This window comes from Haplochromis burtoni, unplaced genomic scaffold, assembly GCF_018398535.1.
Source record: "Haplochromis burtoni strain Fernald_Lab_line unplaced genomic scaffold, NCSU_Asbu1 Contig_339, whole genome shotgun sequence".
Classification (NCBI taxonomy): Eukaryota; Metazoa; Chordata; class Actinopteri; order Cichliformes; family Cichlidae; genus Haplochromis; species Haplochromis burtoni.
This window is the reverse complement of record NW_024582700.1, coordinates 659961-665960: the sequence shown is the minus strand read 5'-3', so window position 1 is coordinate 665960 and position 6000 is coordinate 659961. Positions and strand designations below refer to the sequence as shown.

Below are 6000 nucleotides of genomic sequence, written 5' to 3'. Positions count from 1 at the left end.
TGGGCCAGATCCAGGCCATACCAATTTTGCTATGTGGGAATTGAATAACAGCAAAGCTAACTTGAGGCCATATTCATTATACTGTATAAATTAATAAAGGGCAATTGAAACGCTTATCCCCCCACCCCACAGAACAGTGGTATTTATAAAGAAATACATTTTTGTATTTTTCACCCCACATTGCAAAGCCATAACACCACAACATCGTGATTGGTCAAATGCAATGATGAATTTGGACGAACATTATTCTGAAAATGCAGAAACAACACTTACACAATCACTCCTCTCCATATGCATTTTTTTCCCTGAGAGATGAGGCCACCCCAATGTACAAACGGCTGAACGCTCCTGACCCCTGTGCAGTCCTCATCGCAAATAACTTGGAATAAAAATGTTGTGCATGAAATATTATTAAGCACACAGCGTGGTGCGGCATCAGCCGGTGATGAGATCCACACATCCAGCTATTTTACTGCCAAAGACAAAGAGAGCGAGAGACGGGAGAGAGACGGGAGAGAGAGGGGAGAGAGAGAGAGAGAGAGAGAGAGAGGGGAGGGTTGTGCGCAGCGTTGGTGCCAATGGGCGCAGGGCTATCTAATTAAACCCCTACCACGTAATCCCAGCTACACCATCCCCCCGTTTAAATCCACTCCGCCGGCGCATACCACTTAAACACATTGCCCTCCCCTGCCGTCCTGTCCAGCCCAGGCTCCTGGAGGAGAGAAAGCTGCCACCACAGCAGCAGCACCATCACTGATGCCTGTCGCCTGCACGGTATCATGGTTTGAAGGGTTCGGCTGCTGTAGCCAGGGGCCACTAAGTCAGTCACTCAGCCTGCGCGTGTGTGGATGTGTGTGAGCGTGCACTGACAAGCAGCAGTAAGAGCACGCGACCGGTCCAGCGACGCTGTTCAGCCAGGAGCTCCGGAGAAAGTCGCACAAGAGCGAGCCGAGACGAGCATCTCTCTCTGTCCTGCAGCAGGGATACCCTCCTCACCGGCACCGACACTGCCTCGCCTATTCGGGTAAGAGGAGCGGGTCGACGTTATTGCTTCAGTTTAGCTTGCTTTTATGCCTAATGTATTCTAGGGCTAATATTCAGTTTCTGGAAAGCGGCGCAGACGCTTTTGTTTACTCGCGGAAACTGTTCGTCTTCCGGCTGCGCGGTGCTGATAAACCGCGTGAACAGACCAGTCGAGCTGAAGATATTCCCGCCTGTAGTATGTGTGTGTTTTTGACTGTTTGTGTCGACATTTCTTTAAAATAAAAGGAGGGGAAAAAACAAGGCTGTTTTTGTACAGCCAATAGGATGAAAGCAGTGTAGGTCTGCCATTTTTATGAATGATCTTCACGCGGGGTAAAAGGATGGAGGCGCGTGGCACTTCTCTGGAACTTCCCTCCCTGCTCTCAGGTCTCAGGTTTGGGCTGCACTGAAGCCTCCGGAAGAAGAGGCAACATCTTTGCCTGCTGGCTTATTTCTAGCCTGATAGTAAATGCGTTACTAGTTAACCACTGAGTGCAAAGCATTTCCGTTCAGAGGAGCCTACGTTAATCACGCTCTTTAATTGCATGATGCATTTTTGCCTAATGTGGAGTTTATAGAAATTTTAAACTAACATCTTTGTTTCTTTTGTACCAGCTGTGTATGCCTGCTTATCAAATAAGATAGTACCAACAAAGACTAGCCCAACATTTCAGGTTGTGATGTCTTTTTTTCTCTGTGAGTGAGGTTAGTTCACTGTTCACGGTTGTTAACACTTTTCCTGGGCATCCACTGTGATTATTACATATCAATACTGGACTGAGAACTGGGTGGGGTGTGCACAAGAGGGAACCAAGAAACAATGAGTGGGAAACACAAACTTTATCAAATATAAATATAAACTACTAGAAAATTGACAAGTTGGCAAGTTGTCATTGTGAAGAGACCTGCCTGCATAAATATGTATTATGAAGCATGTATGCCCTGTAACGATATGCCAGGGACATTAAAGCACAACATCCAACTCAGGGGCTAACAAAAAGCAGTAAATATGTTGGTAGAATTAAAGAAGAAAGTCATTTTGATTTAAGCACACGTTTGCAATGTGAAGGAGTGAATCAAACCAGTGTGAGGCACATGTTGAGGGAATATTGTAATGGTTTGCATCTCAAATTAGCAATAAAGAACACATTGTTAGAGATGGGCATGTCAAGTAAAATATATATTCAATATTCACTGGGAACTGTTCTTCCACTCACGCTCTAAGCCAGTGGTCCCCAACCTTTTTTGTTCCATGCACTGGTTTATGTCCAACAATATTTTCACAGACCGGCCTTTAAGGTGTCTGTATAAATACAACAAAATAAAACCAGTACCAGTACCAAAAAAAGAAGATTTATTCATAACACACGGGAAGAGACGCAGGGAAACTGAGTTAATGATAAAAAATGATTTAAAAAAAAATAACGCTAAAAACTGATAAAAACCCTGAAAACCATGACTTTCACACGTGAGCCTCAACTCTCAACAACTTACAGACCAGTACTGGTCTGTGGCCCGGGGGTTGGGGACCGCTGCTCTAAACAACTCAGGAATGACTGTTCTGGCTGATGTGTAATGTGCTAGCTTAATGGTGCAACATAACGATAAACTGGACTTCCTCTAAGTTCTGAACGCGTTCCGAAAAATATGTTTTGCTGGCTGTCGTTGTCTCTGATTGTGTTTGTTATTACCTGTTTGTACAGCAGCACAAACTATGACTGTGACAGACACTTTGCCAGTGGAATAGCTGGTAGTTAGTGGGTCATTTTTATAATTTTTGTTGTTTTGTTTAGCTTTAATGGTAAACGGTTTGTATTTGTATAGCTTTACTAAGGACCCCAAAGCGCTTTACACATTCAGTCATCCACCCATTCACACACACATTCACACACTGGTGATGGCAAGCTACATTGTAGCCACAGCTGCCCTGGGGCGCACTGACAGAGGCGAGGCTGCCGGACACTGGCGCCACCGGGCCCTCTGACCACCACCAGTAGGCAACGGGTGAAGTGTCTTGCCCAAGGACACAAGACCGAGACTGTCCAAGCCGGGGCTCGAACCGGCAACCTTCCGATTACAAGGCGAACTCCCAACTCTTGAGCCACGATCGCCCTAAACTGCATATTACATTACCACACTTGTTTGGCATTAGTAGTACACTGCATTCAACCACCCAGCAGTAAAATCAAGGAAGATATGTTGACAAGACAAAGGACAGTCATCTTAATGACTGTTTGAGTATTAGAAAATCGTGACTAACCCCAAATGTTACATTAGTTAACATTAAATAATATTATTTACAGTGATGCATTAAAGGAAGGCAGTGGAACCTTTTTTTTTCCAACATAATTTGGACTTATGGTACTTTTAACATAACATATCATTTTTGAAAGGGCAACCCCCCCCCAAGGATGGGGCTGTGACACCCCAGACTCCCTGCTTTAGGTGCACCCCTGTTTAGGACCTCTGCTCTGCTTTTTCCTGGAGATAGCACACCAGCTTCGCTGATAACACGACACATTGTCTCTGTCTTTTCTTTCCTAAATGCCACACAGCTATTGCTCGCCTTCTGTATAATCCTTTCAGATTTACCATCAGGCTTGGCACAGGGCGCAGACAAGCGAAATCTGTGCAGGCAGTCAGGAATACTTAAAGGAGCCGCATGATTGGCAGCTCATGGTGGGGGAGTGGGGGTGAAAGCCTTTGTGGTCATTCTCTAGCTGTCATTTAGGGCAGCTAATGACGAAGAGAATGATGAGAGAGACCATTTTAACATGGCCATTTTCAGCCCGACCCCAGGTTAATGGGAATGTGGAGGCACGGCCCCAACAAATTGATCCGTGTTTGGGGCTTGTGTTGTAAGGGAACCTGCTGAATTCTGTCTGAAGTGAGCAGAATTGTGCTGCTCATGTTTTTGGTGGGTAGAGGCAGCATTTAGCCTGCATCTGCTTGTCTAGTTGTTACATAAGAAGATAAATGTGCGCTGGAGCACTACTCTCTCAGTCACTTGGACTCATAAGCACCCCCGCCTGCACACACACTTCTAACTCGTGCTTGTATATACACATGAAAAGAGGTTTTAACCCTGAAGCACCTTGCAAAAGATCGATGTCGCAGTCAACGTGTATATCAATGAGGCAAGTGAGTTGCAGAGTTGAGGAAATGGCCTCATTAGTATCTCTTACTCTCTTTGGTGGTTTTTTCACGCATTGCTTCTGTGTGAATAATGCATCCCTTTCTATGTTCTACACTGCAGGCTCTCACATTATGGGAAACAATGTAGCCTTGCTCATTTATGTGACCCTGCTCTCACATAATGCCACCAGAAATTCTTGACAAGATAGATGCCCCTGACTGCTTGCATGCATGGGAATACATAAGTACGCAGCCTCAAAGTCACTTTCAATTAAGGTTACATGTGAAGGCAGGTCAGCAGGGACATTCAGACTCAGCATCTTGGAGATCTTTCTTGAAGAGACACAAGGAAATCCTGTGAATCTGTGGCGGCGACAGCTCAGGAGGTAGAGCAGGTCATCTGCATGGTTCGATACATCCAAAGTATACTCGGGTAGGATACTGAACTTTATGTTGCATTTCCGATGCAATCCTCGGAGTGTGAATGTGTGTAAAAACAAAGTGCTTGTATTAATAGGAGTGATTGAGGCGTGCTGTTTAAAATGCTTTGAGTGCTCAAGTAGGAAAGTGCTATGTAAGAACCAGTCCATTTATCATGTGACTGAGGCCGGGGAAACGTACATGTCCAAAACAGCTCCAGGCTTAAAGTTGGGTTAACTACCCCGCCCCTGCAAAAGTGTGCTGTTTGTACATCTTCCAGTAACCTGATAGATTCGAAAGGTCAGAGGATTTTTATTTATTTTTCTCTGAGGAGAACTCCAAGGCCTTTCCGGGAAAAAAAAACAATACAAAACAAAACAGTCATTATGCGAAAAGAGAAGAGAGACTTCAAATGAGTGTAAAATGGATCTGTGGTCTGTAGCATAACACAGTAATGGGTGGAAATGGAAATCGTTCAGTTTATCTTTTACAAGAGTGATATTACATTTAATTAGCAAAATGTGAGCAGTCACTTTCCCATGAACCATCATAACTGGATTTTAATGATGCTGTTAGGTACTAATGTACACAAGACTTTCTTTGTTTAAATGATTCACGGCCCTTTGAATTTCTCTTATAAGCAACTTAAATAACCTTTATAGTCAAACTGTGATTTTTCTAAATAAAATTTGAACAGGATTTTGTTGATTCGGTGACACATTGACTCAATTCATTCTGCGAAAGCAACATGATCACCTACTGTACCTAAACCACATAACTAACAAAAACAAGACATTCTTAATGCCCCAATAAGTTGGATCATCTTCGTAACGTTGGTACGCGATTGCTGTCATTGCTGCCAATACATCCACTCTCATGGATGTATTGGGGGAAACTTGGGGTTCAGTATCTTGTCTGAGGATACGTCAACATGCAGAATGAAGCAGCACGGAGTCGAGCTACCGACCTCCCGATTTGCTCTACCTTCTGTACCACAGTAGAAAATGTGGTATTCGTGGGACCACACTGCTTAAAGTGTTAAAAAGACAAAAATCTTAATTTATTTAGATGGAACCTCAAAACTGTAGCAACTGACTGTGCTGATAGTAATAATGCTAACTAACAGAAATAGTTTGATAGTAATTTCTTCATGCATGCTCAATCATCCAGGTAAGTAAATCCTCAAAAGTTGATTCTGTTCATCAGATGAACAGATTCAACTTTTTTATAGCATAAACTATAAATAGTAAATGTGTATACATTTCGCTTCAGAGATATCAACTGAAGTCGAAATGATTCCAGGCTGTACTCTCATGTAATACCACTTTGAATCACAAGGTGGCACAGCAAATCATTTTACACTCACCACCCAGTTGGTGAGTGGTTGGTGGAGGGTGGTCGCTGTTGCCAACCGATTGCAAA

At 43.6% G+C, this 6000-nt stretch overlaps 1 protein-coding gene across 1 annotated transcript in view; it reads left to right on the top strand.

Annotated features, from left to right (window-relative positions):
* Positions 1 to 590: 590 nt before the first annotated feature.
* Positions 591 to 6000, top strand: part of hpca (hippocalcin) — a 49771-nt gene continuing 44361 nt past the window's right edge. The window contains exon 1 of the mRNA XM_005950102.3: positions 591 to 1024. The gene's annotated coding sequence lies outside the window, so the exon portion shown is untranslated. The remainder of the gene's footprint in view (positions 1025 to 6000) is intronic.